At 54.8% G+C, this 20,205-nt stretch overlaps 1 long non-coding RNA gene across 1 annotated transcript in view; it reads right to left on the bottom strand.

Annotated features, from left to right (window-relative positions):
• Positions 1-5,699: 5,699 nt before the first annotated feature.
• The window catches only part of LOC111818494, a 25,215-nt gene continuing 10,709 nt past the window's right edge, over positions 5,700-20,205 (bottom strand). Inside the window, exons 2-3 of the long non-coding RNA XR_002822472.1 lie at positions 7,291-7,488; positions 5,700-5,761 (exon numbers count right to left, since the gene is read on the bottom strand). This is a non-coding gene — a long non-coding RNA (uncharacterized LOC111818494). The remainder of the gene's footprint in view (positions 5,762-7,290; positions 7,489-20,205) is intronic.

The raw sequence follows: 20,205 nt of genomic DNA, 5'->3' as shown, positions 1-20,205 counted from the left end.
GAGTGAGCCCCTCCATGGCCCCAAAGTGCCAGGAAAGAGGTTCCTGTGGCCCTGCCTTAGGTGCCATTTTCCTACCTCCCTCAGGTTCTGTGGGGCCACCAGGTGACCACTGTCACCACACAGCTGATCTCATTCCTTGCTCTATAAATCTGGCCCAGAGAATAAAAACAAACATTTGTGAGGCACTGACCTTCCTTTCCCCTTCCCCCTGCTGTCTCTCTGGTCCTTGCTGTCCCAGGCTCAAGGCACAAGAGTGACAGGCACATGCCTAGACACCCTACCCCTCCTCTACTTGGCAACAGACTCTGCACAGGCACATGCCTAGATACCCTACTCCTCCTCTACTTGTCAATGGACTCCACACAGGCACATGCCTAGACACCCTACTCCTCCTCTAATTGGCAAAGGACTCCACATCCCTCAGGCCATCTCTGGCCCCTTCTTGGTAAATCCTCATTGAAACCTTCACTAGACGTGCCCTATTAGCTCTCCTCAGAGCTTTCACCTCAGTGTTGGTGACCATGGTGACCATCCACTGGACTACAAGCTCTGCAAGGGGAGGGACCAGACCGCATCCATCCTCACATCATGGACTCCAGTGTTTGGCTGGAGACGTAGAATTAAAATTCATGTCAGCACTGATGAACTGGCAGGTGTGTTTGGGATTCCAGGGAAGGCAGCTCTTACCTTGGCTCCTTCTGCCTGCTTTTGCCAGGAAGCTCAGCCACGGGGGCAGGGCTTCCAGTGTGAGTGGATGTCTGCATGCATGTGCACATGCATATGCGTGCCTGGAGCAGGTGCACACGGGTGAGCACAGCCAGACTTGGGGTGGGCAGAGTTCTCACTTCCTGGCCAAGGCGTCGATGCAAGGGGAGGACAAGTGGCCACCCTCCCTGGGGTCAGGGGAGCAGTTCAGCTCCCACCACATCTGTACCCTGACCACTACCACTGCCACATTTCATGTGGCTTCATCTGGTCCCTACAGTTCCAAGATCCTGGGTACCTCAAGAGCTGATTCAAAAGTGTGTGACAGTCACACCATCACCAAAGACCTGGGATGTGATGGTCACAGTGCTGAGCATTGGACCTTCACCTTCCTGGGCCTCCGTTTCCCTGCTTGTGAAATTAGATGGAAGAGTTTACAAGAAAGGGCCTGTGCGGCTCCCCCATTGTGACCTTGAATATCCCTTCAGGATACAACTGCCACTTCCACCACCTGGGCCTTCAGGAGAAGGCTTCGCCTTGGGACAGGCTTTGTGGCAGCTAGCGATAAACTTGGCCTTAAGAAGAACCCACTGCTACATGGCTGCTGCACCCCTGCAGTGGCAGCCGAGGGACCAGGCCGTGAATGGAGCTGCAAAGGCACTGCAACCCCACCTGCAATGAATGAAATCCAGATGGGGCTGGGCCTGCTAGGCCCCTGCCCAGAGAGGCCCTAAGCTGGGACCCCTGTGGCTTTTGTTATTCTGCACAAAACAGCTCATTGTCTTTGAGAGTGGCAGGAGTGGTAGAAAGCAGCTGAGAATGCTTGGCTCACTTTCTTGTCTTCTCTTTTAACAGACAGAGTTGCTTTGCTCAGAGACAGGGCCTGTGTGGATATGATCGCGTGTGTGGTTTCTGCGTGTGACTGAACACTTCGGTGTCGTGAATATGGCCACGTGGGCCCGTGGCAGCAGTGTCCAAAGGTGACTCCATGGAGGCTGAGGAGATGAAGTAGGTGAGGTCACGTGGGCACGCCTGTCAGCTCGAGATAGGGCATACACGAGTGTGCCTTGTGAACATCCTACCTGCGCGTTCGTGTGGGTGAGTGCAAACTTGTGTGAATGGGAGGTGGAGTTGCCAGCGCGCGCTCCGGTAGGCGTGCATGCTCTGCACAGGGCGTGCAAGGCACTTGCTTCCTAGGATAAAGCCACTTGGCCTGATCCCAAAGGCCAGGAAGGTTTCCAGACCTTGGCCACATGAAACCATCCTCACTGACACTCCCCTTTGCCCTCATACCTCGAAGGTCAGAGAAGTACCACACACAGAGGTCCCAACTGGTCCTCAGCTCCCCGCCTGGGCCCCGTGGACACTCTACTGTGTCTGCCTTAGAGACAGGATGGTTAGCCTTGCACGGAGGCAGGCCGACCAGAGACAGCTTCTTTGGCTGCAGACGACCGGGCCTGAAGCCAGTGCCTGGTGTACAGCAGGTGCCCGGGCCGGGTAGCTTCGGTCTTCAGGCAGCATTAATGCCCGCTTCTCCGGGGCTGGGCCAAACAGCCTCTGGCAGGGTCGCCAGCCCCAGCTCCTCGCCTTCAGCCTCACATCCTGCATGCCCCATTAGCCACACAGCACCCTGAAGTACAGCAGGAATGCTGCCTGCACCGTTTCCTCTGCTAACTGCCTCGGTGACAGCTTCTTGGCCAGAGCACAGCTCCAGGCCCACATATGTCAAGAATATGTGCTGCAGGCTTCCGCCTCAACACGGAAGCAAATAATGGCCTTTCCTGTATCCACAGCCTGAGAGCTGCTTCCCAGGAGCCCTGCCCAGCAAGCCGCAGAGAAACCCCATCCTGGACAAGTCCAGCTGGTCTTTTAGCTCTTCCTCTCTTGGCCTTGGACACCTTTCTCTGCATCCCTACCTGGTGACTGCTGGCCTCCTTGGACACACCCCACCAACAAGGACTTCAACCTCTGGCAAAGCTAATAACCTTTGCAGTGCTTTGTCGAAGCCAGGCTGAGTAGGACCCTGGGAATAAGATGGTTAAAAAAAACAAAAACAAAAAGCATAGCCACAGACTAAGGGACTGACACCAAGTAGGAAGCACCAGCTCATATTCTGGTGAGCTTAGGGATCGCCCACCTCACTGCATGAGCCCTAGTTTGTCAGCCTGCCTTCAGCCAAGGCAAGGCCACAGTCAGCCACGTGGCCAGCTGTGGCCAGAGCTCCACGGCCCTCTCCCCACTGTGCCACAGTTTGGCCTTCTTTCCTCCAAGTATCCAGGAGCTGAGAAGAGCGGTGCAGCATCACACCACAATACTGGCCACTTGCGATCCCGTCTGTCCAGGAACAAGTTAATCTTCCTAGACAGCCAGCGATGGGGTCTCTGGGTCTCCCGGAGCTCTGACAGCACTTGGACTCTTTGCAGATAAGGAATCCAAGGCTTGAGTGGGTGTATTCCTAAGTCACACAGCTAACGGGGTCCCAGGGCTGACTTTGCATGTGCCTCATGGCCCGGGGTCCTATCGGTGAGGCCAGGTTGTACGGCAGCCTGCTCAGGAGGTCAAGGCCAAGAGCATGTTTTCATGGGCTGTGCTACCACTGAGAACGTCTTACAAGGTATCCCATTTACAAGGTCGACATCTGTGATCTTCATTTGTCGCTTCGATGAAAGCTATCATTGCTGCAACTGCCCTGGGAGCTTAGTCTGTGCACAGGTGCTCCAGGTGGAAAGAAGGCAACTGCAGACAAGGGAGATGTTCAGTTAGTATTAAACCATGCTGGGGAAGAAAAGCCCTCAAATGTGGGAAGACTCATAAGATGCAGTTTGTTTCTTGCTCCCGTTATCTGTCCAGTGTAGGGTGGGGGCGGCAGTTCCGATCCATGACGCAGTCACGTGGGGCACCGGGCTGACAGTGGATGTGTCACCCTGTACCTGCACCATCTGGAGCCCATGACAGCTGCGGCAGGGGAGGGGAGCTGTGAAGGAGGCCTCCTGCCAGCTCTTAACTGCCTTGGCCAGGAAGTCACACATGCCACTTCTGCTGGGTCTAGAGCTAGTCTCCCAGCCCCCGCCATCCAGCAAGGGAGCCTAGAGCTGTGGAGGGCACGCGGGAGGACTGGCGAGCACTTCCTGTCTCTGTTGCAGACAAGATGGGCTCTGGAATGAGAAGAAAAGCTGCTGGGCAGGTGGGAGGGGGGGAGAAACTGGGCCATGTGTGTACGACCCTGATGGCCAGCGCTGAAGGTTTAAGGAGGAAGAGGTCGGTGAGGATGGAAAAGCCAGTCAGGAGGCGCTCCAGAAGAAGATCAGTCGAGAGAGAGGTATCGTTTAGTACTGAAGAGGGTACAGGCCATATCTATTTTTTAAAAAGATTTATTGATGTACTGATTCGGTACAGAGTCTCACTGTGCAGCTTGGGCTCATAGTGATCCTCCTGTCTCAGCCTCCCCAGCGCTAGGATTACAGGCGTGCCCCACCACCCAGGTTTCAGTGGCTGGCACAGTGGGGGGCCAGCTTAGCATGCGGGACCGGGGATGGAACCCGGGTCGTTGTGCTTGCCAGGCAGGTGCTTAGACCACAGAGCTATCTCCCCAGCCCAGTAGCATCTGTCCGATGAGTCTCTCTGAAAATGGAAGAAGGAAGCATGGAGGGAGGGAATCCGGCAGGTCGGTGGAGGCCAGAGAACAAGGCTCTCAGGAGATGTCTTGGGAGTGGGGTGTGGAAGGTGGCGAGTCAGGATAAGAGAGTCATTTCAGGAAGGTGACATCCTCCGGGCCGGACTGGAGACAGGCTGGAAGCAGGGACACGTCGAGGGGCTCTGCTGGGAACCCTGGATGAAGGCAAAAGAAAGAATAGCACCAACCGGGGGTCAGACAGAAATGACATCGTGATGGAGCCAGCCAGTCCAAAGACAATGGCCTGCTGGTGCCGGAAGGGCAGCCGAGCCCAGCAGGCCTGACCTCCTGCTGTATGAGAGCACCAAAGAGACGAAGAGACGGCAGCACTCATGAGACTGGATGGGAGGGGCTGCGGGGCAGCCACAGGAAAGGAGAGGACCTGAGTCACCCTGAAGTCACTTTCTTGGCTCTACTTTGGCATTCTGTCATGGGGGCCAGAGCAGCCAGCTCTGTCTTATGGAAGGAGCTGGGTGGCCCTGCCCCTCTCTGCCACTTGAGAGCACATAGGGGTACAGGATCTGCCTCTCAAGAGCACCCCTCTCCCAAGCATGGAGGGACAGCTGGCATAGAGGGATAAGCTAGGAGCCAGGGAAGGGGCCTTACCAGACTGGCAAAGCTAGAGTCCAGAGGGCAGGGAGGAGCAGGTCCCTCCTCTGCAGAGGTGACAGAACCCCTCCAATGCCAACCCTCGGGCTGTGGCCTAAGGACTATAGAGAGGAAACAAAGAGGCCATGGTGTCACAGCAAGGACAAACTGAGAATGTTCACTTAGAAACCAGCTGGCATGGGCTGCTATGGTCTCCCTGGCTGACTGGCATCCTACCCCTAGCTCTGTGGGCTGGGTTTCCAGAAGGCCAAAATTTCTAATGGTCAAACTTGTTGACCAGTGGAATGGGGCATCGTAGGAGTAGGACTGGGGGCCCCATCACTAGAAATTGAAGACAACCCTCACTTATTCACATGGTATAAAAAAGGCTCATTCTAGACCACACCAAAAGCTCAACAATTTTGACACAGAATTCCTTATTTAGAATCCCAGAACATACAAGTCTGCAATTTGCCATAGAATCTGAGTTTTCCTAGGGCCTTCCCACTGCCAACCCTGCAAAAACCCTCAGTCCCAGGCAAACAGAGACAAGGTAACCCTACCTTGTAGACCCCATGGGCACATAAAGTCCTTTGGTGTTGGGGTAACTCCGTGGTTTGATTTGTGATATCCATGTATCACCATTCTTTGTTATAAAAACTAAGGTTAGATTTTTTTTTTTTTAAGGATTGAATTTGGAGAAATGAATAGATTCAAGGTTGTCCATCTATGAGCACCATCCAAGATGAAAATATAGTGGGGGTGCCAGGATGCTACGTCACCAGCAGCTGCAATCTGTGACCAATACAGATAATTGATCAATGGCGAAGTGTTATTTCGAAGTGTTATTACCTATTAAGACACAAGCAGCACCACCGAGGATGGATTCTTACCAAAAGAACTGAATCTGAATATAAAATTTAGATCGGATCTTGAGTATAAGGAAATACCAAGGATGGAGGAACCAGGTGGATGTCACCACAGGAATGAAGTCAACCAAATCCCAATGGGCGATGTCCCAGGGGACCATAGACTCACATCTTTCAACGAGGCTAAAGCACGAGAAATCAAAGGGGCTGGGGAAGGCTGTTCTACTAAAGCCATGACACCTACCCAAAAGAGAGGGCTGGGGCTGGGGCTGCAGCTCACCGGTAGCACGCATGCTTAGCTAGATGCATGAGGACCAGAGGACCAGGGTTCAGTCCCCAAACTCTAACCCACATCAAAAGAAAAGGTTGAGTTTGGATTTGAGTCAGACAAAAGAACATAACTAGCAGGGGATGGGATTTTTCCTAGAATGGCAAACAAACATCTGAGTATAGATTAGGCTGGTTGGTGCGCTCCAGGGGACAAACGTTTGCCACACTGCCTGCTGAGAACAGGAGCTGTTCCCACCCACGTGCACATTCCACGCTCTGTGATCTCCATGACTTTCAGGTGGCTTTGTTCCCTGTCCCACAAGCTCTGCTCCATACTTGATGGGCATTCTCTGCAGCCCTCTGCTGGGCTTTCCACCCAACCCCTACTCCACGTTCCGTCCTGGGCTCCCTGCACTTCGCATACCTGGCTTCCTCTCACCATTGCAGGGGTCTCCCTGTGCTCTACCTTCAGGCTACATTTGGGGTTTCTTTACCTGTGCTGCAGCCTAGAAACTCTTGCCAGGACAATGGGGCAGCTCCGGGCCTCCCTTGACCTGTTTCTCTCCTTTCTGATGTACTAATATTCTGTTTCTATGCCCATCTTAGAAACTGCGTTTTCCTATGTTTTGTCTCCTAATGGTCACTAGTGATGCCAGATGCTCCCTACTGGCACCTCCCAGGAGGGCAGACACAGGGCCCGCTGCTCACCGTTGGCCATAAGGGAAGCCTTCCCCATGCTTTCTGCAGGTGGACCCAGCAAGGAAGACAGCGTCAGTTCCAGAGACTGAATCCACTCCTGAGGCCCTGAGTGGTGGCACAGCCTGCTGGCGATGTTTCCCCGAAGCTCCAGCCTCAGGGCCCCCACTTCTGGAGCAGGGCCTGCCCTGCTGGGAGGGAGACACGTCCTAGCACTTCCACTGGGCCTGCAGAGCTGGCACCAGCCGTGCTATTTGTGAGTTTCCATCAGCATTTGTTCCTGTTATCAACACTATATAAAATAAACATTTGTCTGACTTGAAGATTTTGGCTTTCGTGGACTGTTTCCCATCTGCCTCTTTTCTCCTTCCCTCTGCCCCTTTTCCAACTGTCACCCCCCTGCTGCCTCCATCCCAGGGCCATTCCCACCCATCCTGATACCCACGCGTGCTCACGCGCCAACACTGTGCTCTCGGGTGTAGGCCTCACCTGTAGCCTCCCACCTGTCTCCTCATTTCTTTGCCCTCGTCCGCACCTCGTGGCTCTTTCCTGAGTAGCTTCCGATGCTGGCACCGAGCACCAGAATTCCAATTCCAACTCTGCTCTGCTCTGCTCTGCTCTGCTCTGCGGGACCTTGGACAAGGTGCAGAAGCCCCCAAGCTGTTTCTTCCTCTAAGCCATAAATCCCTGCCAAGTATGAGGACATATGAGAGGAGAATGTCTCAGAGCCTCTTCCTGCTGTCCACCAGAGGTGACAACCGGGTGAGCTGATGCCAGAGGAACCTCAGGGCGAGCAACGCTGAGGGGGAGTGCAAGGGCCTGGGCTCCAGCCTGGCCTTGCTGCTCCGCGATGGGGTGGGCCTCAGGAAGTTATTCTCATCCCTGAGACCCCAGCCACCAATCTGCAAAGCAGAAATCACTGTCCCCGCACTGCTGGATTAGAGGCCGGGCTTAAAGGGCTCATGGGGTCCTGGATGCATGCGCTCAGGCAAGAGCGGCCTCTCTGGGAACACAGACTCTGGCCTGGGGTCTTCCCAGGACCCAGCACACACCACTGACTGGCCCAGTCTAGCTGATACAAGAACAGGGTAGACACCCAGCCCCTACCTATGTGTTTCTAATCATAAAAGTAGTACATGTTTACTTTAGAAAATTAGAAATGTATAGCAGAGGAGTATATTAAGGAAAATAAAAATGGTCCATAATCTCTTCACCTTGAGATATCTAAGAAGTTTTAGTTGATTTTGTTTATATAAACACACACACACACACACCTCAGTATCTTTTGACATCATAGTCACGTGTAACATAATGACGTTTCAGTCGTTTATGGCCTGCATATGGGACAGTGGCCTCCTAAGTCTCCGTGTCACCTTGGAACGTCATCACCACTGCCATTTGTGGGTGCATTGTGGGGTATCCACACAACAAAAACCCTTAACATACATTTCTCCCACTGCACTCCCATTGTTCAGTGAAGCCTGCCTACATATACAGGAAGGAAAACAGTGACGAGATTTCCATAAGCACCATTGGTGTAGACACAAAACATATAATTTTGTTTTCCTCCCATCAAACTTCAACTCCTTCTTGAGCCCCATTGTGCACGAGAGCAGAAGTTCTAGTCCAATCCATCCCACACACATCCAGCCACTTCATATTTTTCCCTGGGAGATGCAGTTGATAACCTGGCCCGTGTGACCGCTCTTCCCCTGTCTTGCCTTCCCTGAAAGCTGGTCCAAGTTGCTGGGGAAGCCAGAGTGCGGGACTTCAGCGGGGTGGGGAGAAGGCACCCAGGCAGCTATCCTGCACCATGCTTGGCTGAGGGCACTGTCCCTCCTCGCTCAGGTGGCTCAGTGCGCTCTGTGGCACCCCACGGCACTGCCCTCGCAGGCACAGGTCTCCTTCAGAGGCCACCACATCACATAACCTTCAAGTAACGCACACTGTGCTCCCAGAAACCAGGTGTGCTGCTCCTAGCCACACAGGGCTGCGGCAGCTGCTGAGAGCTGCGAGGCAGAGCGGGAGGGGGTGCCTGTGCTGTAGACATGTTCCCATCCCGGGAACAAACCACCTAACTTTCCACCCTCAAAGGAAAGGAGGTTTACTGAGGCTCACGGTCACGGTGGATTCAGTCTGTGGTCGGCCGGTTCCAAGACAGAACCAGCAGATCAGAATACATGACCGGGTGCTGGTGGGGGTGAGGCAAGGAGGGGCTCGTGGCAGGATGGCAGGAAGCCAGGAGGCAGAGCACCAAGTGAGGATCCGGGAGAGAGCCACACGCTTCCAGGTCACACCACATTGACCCATTTTTTCCAACAAGACTCCACCTTGTAACAGCGTACTCAGCTCTGAGCTCTTCACAGACACGCACACTGCCATCATGACCTAACACTTGCCGCGAGCCCCACCTCTGTGGGCGTTCTAGGCCTAAACCGCAGCAACCTGTTCCTGCCCTGCCAGGCCCATGGCCGAGTGCTGTTACCAGTGTATTTTCTGTCTTTCTCCCTCCACCCCTGACTATTTGCTAATCATAGTAACATTACACGGTGCTAGCATGGGCAGGTACATTCTGGGAGCTTTATGCCTGACGCTCCTTTCTTCCTCACCGCAGCCCTATCAGATAGCATCCTAGGTCCTGTCCCCCAGGCCACCACACTGGGAAACTCCAAAGCAGTGCAATCCACAGCCCACCCCCGAGTTTCCCCTCTCCGTGCCCTAGTGACACACATGCACAGGCCACATGGAATCCAGCTCTCCCATTTAAGACGATCCCAGTGGAACACTTGTTAAGTCCTGGAGAGTCAGTCGTTTGCCCCTACACTGGCCCATGGGTATGAGGCATCCACTGCCCACTGGGCCTGAGGGGTTTGCCGACCCGAATGAGGCCTGGTCCTGCCCTGGCAAATCCATGCCTCTGGAGACGAGCCAGACACAGAGACAAATGAGCTTCCCTGGCAAAATGGGGCAGGGTGGTCCCTGGGTCATGCCAGCAAAGCTGGTGGCAGATGAGCATTAGATAGCTCATGCAAGTGCTCAGCAGAACGCCCACCTGTGCTCCATAAATGTCAGCTATTAACGGTATTCTAAAATGTCACCACTCCCATGACCCAGAGCAAAGGAGGAGGGCCATGCTTCTCTGAACAGGGGCAAGAAAGAAACAAGCGGGTCTAGTGGGAGCCACAAGCAGACGGTCACACCCCACCATGGCAAGACTGTGTCAGGCAGAGAACTGTATCAGTCTGCCACCACACCCAAAATCTCACCATCACACCCAGTCCCTCCTCTGAGCTGTCATGTTCTTGGAAGCAGCCCATGGAGCACCCCAGCGACACTATTATCTAAGAGTGCAGAGCAGCTCTTGGATTCTGCTACTATGTGGCTGAGGGAAAGGGAACCCGGAGCCCAGAGCTCTCCCAGGCAAACACATGGCCCTGGCCCTTGGCCCCTGCGCTCCCCCTTTTATCAGTGTAACTGTAGACATCCTGAGAACCCAAGACCCAAATGAGTTGTAGACTGGCCCTCCAGGATCTCAGGCCCAGGGGGACTGGAGGAGCCATGGAGTCCCCTCCCACCATGCTCTCTTCTGTTCCTTACTGCCTCATGTCCTGGGACTGAGGGGCTCAGGGCAGGGGGACATCATGTCCTCAAAGCTGGGCTCTAAGGGGACCTGACGGGGAAACACCCAGAGCCAAGGCCCAGAGGAGGGTCAGTGGGGACAAGAACAGGGACAGTGAGAAGCTCAGCTGGGGCCAGGTGCAAAGTGAGGAGCACCTCTCTAAGAAGCTGCCCTGTCGCAGCCAGTGAGAGGACCTGTTAGTGCATGGTTTTGTCAGAGAAGCTTCCCCAAACAGTGGCCGGGCGCGCAGGATGACGTCTCTCACTCTCCACCTCTGCTGTCCACAGACGGCTCCGCACATCACAGAAGGGCTCAGGCCCTCCCACCCCGGGCCACCCAGCCACCCAGCACACAGATCTCGAATCACTTGTATGCAGCCTCATACAACCCACCGGCCCCACCTAGGCCCCCTGCCTGGCACCTGAGCACTTCTTAGGCACCCTGGCCGCACAGCCCTGTCTGGCATCTGTGAGGGGCACCTACACAGAGCTGGCCTGCCCTGCCTCTGTAAGTAGAGTCCCCTCCTGTGGGGCAAAGCGATCCCTGGACAGAGATAGGGAGATGGGAGCACCAGGACTCTCCACCCCACGCTTGGGAGCTCCCCTGCCTGGGTTCAAATCCAGCTCACCCAGAAGCACTGAGTGACCCGGCAGGGCCTGAACCCTGCTGTACTTCTGTTGTCTCATCCTTGTGCGGGTGTCTGTTTTGCTGGCAGTGCTGGGGATGAGACTCAAGGCCTGCCACGTGCCAGGAAAGAATGTATCATATAGCCACACACCCACCCTGGCCGGAGTTCGCCCTGTGGTTTCCCTCCCAAAGAGCTTCATAGAGACCCCAAGCTGTCCCCCACAATGTGCAGCAGAAGGTTCTGTGGGTCGGGGGGGGGCACCACCCCTGCACCCATTTCACAGCTGTGACCAGGCTGACAGAGGCCAGCAGCTGGGTCTCCTCGTGCCCTGGATGAAGCCATCTTCCAGCTGTTGCCGAGGGAAACACATCAGAACAGCTGGAGTCCTGCCAGCCCCTGAGGCTGAGCCTGCTTGGCACCAGCCCCTGGGAAAGAAAGCTGCCGAGTGTGGGCTGTTCCCAGAAACGAGACCAAGTGGCTGGGGGCTTCTGATAAGGTCTGTCTGCTTCCCAAGCTGCCGGCAGCCTGAAGCCACACTGGCCAAGTGGGGGAAAAGGCACAGTGGTGGTAGGTCCCATCCCACGGGTAGAGGCCATTTGTGGCCCCCATCACTCAAGCTCAAGCTATCATGAGGGAGGTTCAGGCAGGCTCCATGCCCGGATGCCAGCAGCTTGCAGGCTTTGCTGTGGGCCCTGGCTGAGGCACAACCGGGACAGGAGCTCTGTGGGGACAAGGCGCCCGCCCCCATCTGCAGGGCCCGTTCCCACACCCCAGCCTGGTCCTCAGCATCGCTGAGTAAGAAAGCTGGACACAGATCCGTGTCCTTGTTTGACACTGGAAGAAAGGGAGGCTCAGAACTGGGAGGCAAACTGCTCAAGGTCACAGTGAATAGTGTGGCTGGACTCGGCCACCTCCTGCGCCACCCAGCTCCCACCCCCAGGGCCTTCTTTCTCCTCTTTCTCTCTGTCCCCTCCAGCTCACTGGATCTGGTATTAAGGCCCCCAAGAGCCTTATGTGATTAGCTAGAGGTGACATGGAGTGGATCAGGCACCCACCAAGGGCTCTGAGCAATCAAGAGTTCCAATCCTGGTTCAGCACTGAGCATCTGTGGGCTCCCAGACAGGGTTCTTTCGTCTCTGATTCATCTCCTTGGCTGTCACTTAGGGTTGGCACCAGGCCCCAACCACCCAGACAGGGCTGCAACAATGACTGAAGGTGCCCAGGTTTGGTCACAGCAACTGAGATTCAGTGTTCACAACCGGGGTGGCCACCAGCAGGGTCAGAACCGACTGAGGCACAAAGACCCGAGGCAAAGCTCGCCCTGTCCTTAGGTCTGAGTGGCCACAGTCATACACAGAAGATCACCATCATGATCTGAGAGTACATACAAGATGCAGGGAGGGGACCCAGCAGTACATGAACTGCATGCCTACAAAGAGGGGAGCCACAGGTGGGCCAGGCTCTAGCAGACATGGTGGGAACCAGGGGTGCATTTCTTGTCCACAGGGAAGAGTCAGGGTTTCTCTGGAACAAAGGCATAGGACCCCTAGAAGTGTACCATCTTCCTGCCGGAAAGGGGGGCACCCTGGTGCACTGGCTTCTTCTAGACTCATCATAGGGGGCTGGGGTGCACTGCTCAAAGCAGCTCCACAAAGAGTTAGCCAGGCTGGAGGCAGAGAACCACTAAATCTTTGGAAGTCGTTGAACAGGGAGGCCCAGCCCATGTTCCTCTTCCAGTTCCCCACGACCCAGGCCCATCTGGCAGCCACCTAAATGATGCAGGAGTGTTTACAGGCTGCAGGGCCCAGCCCACAAGCTTGAGACCCTCTGCGCCCCACCACCATATCCGGATGGCCAGGTGGGGTCAATCAAGTGTGCTGCGAGGAGCCCCAGCCAGGCCCTTCCTGTCCTCCCTAGGTGGAAAGCAGGTCTGTTTCCAGTGCTTTGCTGCTTTCAGAGATCTCTAGGCCTGGGGTGGCAGGATGGGCAGGCAGGTCATTGGCCTTCGGGGCAGGTCCCTCATCCCTGCTCGGCAATGACTAGAGAGGAGCCCGAGAGGGAGGAATAGCGCCTGGCAGGGATGCTGCACTGCAGCAAGGAGCCAGACTTCCCAGGCTGGTGGAAAAAGAGAGAAATGGAGATAACTCTGGGTGAGAATGCTGCCCCAGAGCTGCCGAAGTCCGGTTCTAGACCTGCTCTGTCTGGCAGAGTTAATGCAGACGCCTTTGCCCAAGCACGGGGGCAGCTGTGCCAGGCTGGAAGTTTCCCAGCTAGCCTTGCCGAAAGGTGTCCCTAGCACTGAATTCAGCTATCCTGGTCCATGTCCTGGGTCTACTTCGACATCTTTCTCTCCTCACCCACCTGCTCCAGCCAACCCTTCCCCAAATCTTGCTAAGTTCTCTTGGTCTTTTGATTCTCCTGCCATCCTTAGAGCTCACCACCAGCATCTCCACCTCACTTACCACCCAGCTTCTATGTACATCCTATAACCCATCTACCGCTCCCCACTTCCTATAGGAATCAGGAAGAGCCCCTATGAGCAGGGGCTATGTTTATTTTGCTTGCCTCTGGATATTCCAAAACTTAGCACAGTGCCTAAGTTGAATGCATGAAAGGAAGAAGGGAAAGACAGAAAAAGGGAGGAGCAAAACCTCCTTGCTGAGGGAAAGTTAAACAACAGAAGGAGCAGGGTGGCAGGAGGCTGGGATTTGGAGGAAATGTCAGGAGCAAAACCCGTTGTCCCCTCTTCCTTCTCAGAGTCTGGGCACCAAGCCCAGTGAGGGATCTCTGAGGTCACCTGGTCTTTCCTCTCCTGTGATTGTCCTCTCCATAAAGAACAGACGGGCACTTAGGTTTTCTGTTCAACCTACCTCGGTAACACTGGAGGCATCATGTGCATTAGTCAGATTTTTTTCACTGTAACAAAACACCGGATTTAAACAGCTCAGAGGAAGGGAGATTTGGCTCGTGGTTTCAGAGGCTTCAGTCCATGGTCCAGGGGCTCCGCTGCTTTCACGTCTAAGCAGAATCAGCATGGCAGATGGGCATGGAAGAGGACAGCTGCCCACCTGAGGGCAGCCAGGGAGCAGAGAAAGAGGCAACCAGAGAAGAAGGGGCTGGGGATCCGATTTAGACCCCAGGGCTGCACTCCCATGATCCACTCTGTTCAGTGGGGTCTCCCACATACTGTTTCTCTCCCTTCCCTCATGATGCCATCAAATTATGATTTCATCAACAGATTAATTCCTAATGAAGTTACAGGCAATCACTTCCCCCAAAGCTCATCAGCTAAGCCTTCAGCACATGAGATCTGAGGGAAAGTTTACATTCAAACAGTAACATTTCCCTCAGGACCACCATACTAAGACGCCTCTGCATCCCAGGAGTTGGATAACCCCAAAGAGCAGACATAGGAGCGAGAGCCAAGCCCGGGCCCCCACAGGCTGCCCAGCATCCTGAGGGTGGAAACCTCTCCAGCCCCCTGGACCTCCTCCCCAAGGACCTCTGCAGTTGCTGCATCAGGAAGCAGCCCCCCTCTCTGCCCACCCCGGCTGCTGCTCTGGCCTTACGCCACATGGTTAATGCCACTCCCTGAGTTTGGAGCTGAGAGCTAAACACAGTCTCCCAGGAGCTTTAGAAGGAAGCCGGCCAAGCAGAGATGAAGACTGAGCAGGCACATCTCCCTGCCAGGGACAGAACCCGCTTGTGAGAGGAACGGATGTCCTCCGGAGCTGTCACAGGGCTAGTAGCAGAGCAGCCCAAGGAGAGGCGGGGTTCATCCCAGGTGCCATGCCAGGTGTCTCCACCTGGAGGAGTCTGGGCTGCTCCTGTCATCCTCTTCCTGTGCCCCTGCAGGTCCTCTGCCTCACCCCCTTCCTCCCATCACAACTACCTCTGGGGGAGAACTTGGACCTCATGCTAACCTCTTAGTGTATCATCACTCTGCAAGGATCAGCATTGGCAGGATCTGGGACTTCACAAAAGTAGCAAAACAATAACAAGGGGGTTGCAGGTATTGCCCAGTGGCTGGAGAGACCTTTCCAGTATCTGTAAGCCCATCTGGACATCATTACGAAGAGAGATAACACCCTTTTTTTTCAGCTTTACCGTTTTCTTCCTGGTTGACACATCGCCGGTCCTTTCTGGCTTCAGCGTCTTATCTAGAACATGGGGCAACACTTGCACTCTCATCGGATTCTTATGAATATCAAATGCAGCACAGAGGTCCCCCATCTGCCCCAGAGTGGGTGTGCCACTGCTGCTTCTTCCTTCCATGTTCCAGCACCTTCCATGGAGGCATGGGCAAAGTAGGGACTAAATTGGGGTGTGGGGAAGGCATCATATCTATCCACTTGAACCTTGGCTTTTCCCCACAACCTAAGGAAACTAGATCTTGAAACCCTCCTGTGCCATCTTGCCCCAGGCAAGTCTGAAAATCAAAGACAGCATTTCAGACAGGTGAGCTCTGTCATAGAGACAAGTCCCCACCCCACCCTCAGTCCTTCGCTCCACATCCTGAGAAATCATCAACCTTCTGCAGTACTGTCCCAGAGATGGGGAGGTGGTCCACAGGCACTTGCCTTTGGGAAGCCGGTGGCCCCACGTCCAATCTTCTGCTGATCTCTTGCCACCACAGAGCTCTATGACATGAAGCAGGTATGTACCTCATCTCACGTATCTGTGACTTGACTGGGCTCTGTGGCAGCTCATCCTCCAGATGTTCCTTGAGGTGTGCTGGGAGGAAAGTCACTGGAAGCTGGGACTGGCCTGAGCCTCTCAGATGGCTGGCTCGCGATGCTCGGCTGTCCCCTGTGGATAAGGCTGAGACTGTCCACCAGTGTGCTTGTCTACTGCAGCCCTCGTCCACCAGAGCAGTTACACAGACCCTCTCCATGCCGCTTGGCTGTCTCCTAGCATGGCATCTGCTTCCCAAGTTGCCCAAGCAGAAGCTGCAGGGCTTCTCCAGAACTAATCTGGAAGTCCCACAATGTCACCTTCGCCAGATTCTATTGGTCAAGCAGGCCAGGTTCAATCAAGGTACAAGGAAGAAAAGCCTACCTACTAATGGTAGGGGGAGCATGTGCCAGGTGGCAGCCTGTAGGCACCCGGAAAATGCAGCCTTGCCTGACACCCACCAGTCTTCCCAGGAGAGGGACCTGCGCCCAAGCGGGAGAGGAGCAAGCACTGCTGCGGGAAGCAGACCTACCCAGCCTTCCCTACAGGGCCACCAGCATGAGGCAGCTGTCCTCTACACTGGCAGAGTAGCGGCTGAGTCCCTGCAGGTTGCTGGGAGCCGCCCATTTGCTTAGGGTCCAAGGTTCTCATCAAACAAGCACTCACTGGGCACTGCACTCACTCAGCCATTCACCATCCATTCGCTAAAACTCTGTCCATGTTGGCCAGAAAGGAGTCTACCATGGCAGGGAAAAAGGGTTCAGTGGAAGACACACATGGACTTGAACAAGCACAAATGCTGTATGGCACAGTGATCCCTAGGGGGACAGCTCTGAGGGGGTGTGGCAAGGAAAGGGATCTGCTCTGATAGGGAAGGAGAGGCCAGGGAGGCTTCTCTGCCTTCCAACCCAGCCCACTAAGAAGGAAGTGAGTAGGAAAGAGGAAAGGTCTGCAGTGTGGTGCAGCAGATGCAGAAGGCTACCTGGCGAGGGCAGGCACAGACATGGGGTGCCAGTGAGAAATGCGGCTGGGATGCAAAGCAGGGATCTGAAGGCCGTGAGAAGACGCTAGCTTCCACACACAAGGAGCCTTTGACGGCAGGGTCAGATTGCTTCTTACCACTGACATCTGATCTGCCATGATCAGATCCACCTTTGAGCAAGGCAGCCAGGGTGGGAAGGGAGGGAAGGTTGGAGAGTGGCCTAAGGAGAGCACGATAGTGTGTTTTTATTTTGCTATTTTCCTGCTAGATCCCAATCCCTATTCCAAGCTCTTTTGGTGCATAAAACAAGTCCCATCATGACAACTGTGTCCACAGAGGACTGTTGTCATCTCTGCTCTATAGAGGAGACCCTGAGGCTCAGAGAAGGCCAGTTTCACATCTAGTCGCAAAAAAAAAGTAGCAGCAGTTCTGAGAGCAGAACCGGGACTAGGGCCACATGGCTTGCCCTGTGGTGGTTCTGATGCAGGTGACAGACACACAGCAGGGCTCCAGAAAGAGGGGTGGAGGCAGGTGTGGCCTGCCCCCCACTGAGTGCCAGGCCCCAGCTGGCAGTGACTGCCCAGAACTAGGAGGTCAGGCCAGCACTGCGCACCCTCCACCAGGCAGCAGCATCATTAACCCGCTTGTGCCGCAGCGACCCGGCCATAGGCACAGCTGCTGTTCTGCAGCACCATGGCAGCCGACCCTCCCCACACTGGGATGATGATTGAGAGATAAGGCGCTGAGCCGCTGTGACAAGCGAGCTTCCTTGGGGACCCGTAAGACATGCAGGTGCCTTTCACCCTGGCTGCCACTGTGTGCTGTGTCCAGGGACCTGGAACTGCGCCTGCTGCTCCGGGGCCCTCAGGTGCCTGCGTCCCCGTCCCCTGCTGAGCAAGAAGGGAGGCCCCAGTGAGGGAGACCCCGTGCTGGAGGACTGGTGGCAGCAGAGTGGAAGGTGTCACTTTGGAGCTCACCGGATCTGTGGGAATTTCCTAAGGGGCTGAAGCTGGGGAAGGAAGGCAGATGCTAGACGGAAAGAAGTTGCATTTCACAAGCAGTTAGCATAACTCCGTCCCCCGGGCACAGAGATGCGCTCCACTCGCTGGCATCGGGAACTGGAGCAGCCCAACCTGTCATCTCATTAAATCTTCAGTCATTGTCCCAACTGTCAAGCGGCTCTGGCTGGCTCCCTGGTCTCCCACCCTGCACAACCCAACAGAACGGCTTCCTGATCAGCACACTGTGCCCCCTGGCGTTTAGCCCTCTGCTCCTTCACGGTCACGCCTTTGTGGTTCCAGTCAACCATGGCCTGAAAATATTAAGTGGAAAATTCCAGAAATAAATAATGCATACATTTTAAATTGTGCACCTGTTTGAGCAACAGGATGAAAACTCCCACTGTCCTCTCTCCTGCCCTGGACACAAATCATCACTTTGTCTCGGCATATCAGTGCTGAATATGCATCTGCCTGTTAGCTACATTCATCACGTTCTTCTAGCCAGACACCGTACCTGACACCTGCTACTTCCAGCAAGGGGTTTTCAGAGGATTCTCGGTTCATAGTTGGCTGGCCCCAAGGCAGAAGCGGCGTGGTGGGAACACAACCCGGAAGCCCACCAGGGCCCCCTCCAACAGCACAGTCAACCATGAGCTCAATCGTGGATTCTTCCACAGATGGCTGTGGTGCTCCCGTGACCCAAGCCCCTTCTAAAAGCCCCACCTTGGATCAGGACCTGCCTCTGAGCGCTTGAGGCTTTGACAGACATTTCAGGTGTGAACCACAGTAGTCAGTTGGCAGCCTTCTTGGTTACCAGGTTGGCTGTCAGCGCCTTGGTGTGTGTGTTCAGATAATCCTTATTTTACTTGACAATGGCACCAAAATAAAAGAGCAATGTTGTCAGCAACGCAAGTAGACCAAAGAAAAGCCACCAAGTACTTCCTTGAAGTGAAAAGGTAAAAGTTCTCAGTATACAAAAAGAAAAAATAGGACCGGCCAGATAATCTCAGTGGATTAAAGCACCTGCTTAGACAGAAGCAGAGACCCGGGTTCGATCCCTGTTGTGCCGTGCTGGCTCTGCCCCAGGGGCACACTGAGACAGCAACTGAGATTGGGCATGTGTATTACTCCTGTAATCCACAGCACGTGGGAGGCTGAAAACAGGAGGATCACTGCGAGTCCGATCTACGCAGTGAGATCCTGTAGACCCTGTACTAAATACACACAAGAAAAAAAGAAAAGGAAAAGAATGTCCGTGAAGGTTACCAAGATCTGTGGTGAGAATGAGAGGGCAGCATACCGCACGATGGGCAGGGCTGGTGCTGGCCACAACCTGGGCCTGCACGGGGGGTCGCGGCTCTGGGAGCTTCTGCTTCGGAGGAGGAGACCACCACGGCAGGGCAGCGGCGGGGGAGCCCAGCGAGTGAGAAGATGGCACTCAGCAAATCCACGGCAGAGTCAGATGTCAAACCCAGATCTAGTGACCCCAAGAACAGTCCCCACCCTCCCTTCTGCGCCATCCCTCTCCTCCTTGTGTCCCCAAAGGCCTCTTTTTGGGACCTCCCAGGACTGCGCCTGATTACCAACCACGAGAGAAGCTATATCTTACCTGAAGACACCGCCCACCAGGGGCCAGGCTCTGGGCAGGTGACAATGGAGGAAGTCACATCAGTAAGAAGCGCCCCAGTGTAGGGAAAGGTGCGAGGCAGGGCTTGGTAAGCTGTGGATCCCGAAGTCGGCTACTATCTCTTTGCTAAGGCATTACACCAGACACCTGCCACTTGAAGGAAGAGGGGCTCATCTGGGCGTGTGTGTGTGTGTGTGTGTGTGTGTGTGTGTGTGTGTGTGTGTGTTTAAAGGTTCAGTCAATAGTCTCCTGCCTCTGCTGCAGAAGCAGCCTGGTGGAAGGGTCTGGGTTCAGGAAAGCTGCTGGCTCACACTGGCCAGGAAGCATCGGAGAGGAGGGAGGAGCCAAGGCAGGCCCGCCCCCGGGACCCGCCTCCTCTGCCTGGGCTCCACCCGCATTCCGCGCATTGCACTGTGGACTCCTGAGCCAACAGCCTTGGCCTCTGAGCACACAGCGCTTTGAGGTGCAGTCTCGTGCACACCGTAGCACACACTATGCTTTGATCACACGGCACAACTGCAAGCAAAGGAGGAGCTGGGAGAGGAGACAGACTGGGGTTTGCATAGCTAAGCTCACGAAAGCAGAGGATAAACGTATCACAATGCAAGAAGCAAGTTCCAGAATTTTTCACAAAGATGTCTGTCCCCAAACTGAACCCTGTTCTTAAACACTCTGGGATAAAATGCTACCAGGCAGCTTCTCCCAGATCCATAGAGCCCCACCTTGGCTCTAGTAGGAGCCTGGGACACCCTGTCGGAGGTCACTCCTAGACCAAACAAGAAGCAGTGAGAGAGCTCCAGCAGTGGCGCTCCTGAGCCTGGATGTCCCTCACGGCAGTGTGATCCACCAAGAATCTTGTCTCTGGCCTCCTCC

The sequence above is a fragment of the Octodon degus genome, unplaced genomic scaffold, assembly GCF_000260255.1.
Source record: "Octodon degus isolate 3935 unplaced genomic scaffold, OctDeg1.0 scaffold00005, whole genome shotgun sequence".
Taxonomy (NCBI): Eukaryota; Metazoa; Chordata; class Mammalia; order Rodentia; family Octodontidae; genus Octodon; species Octodon degus.
Note: the sequence above shows the minus strand (reverse complement) of the source record. Positions and strands in the feature narration are given on the sequence as shown.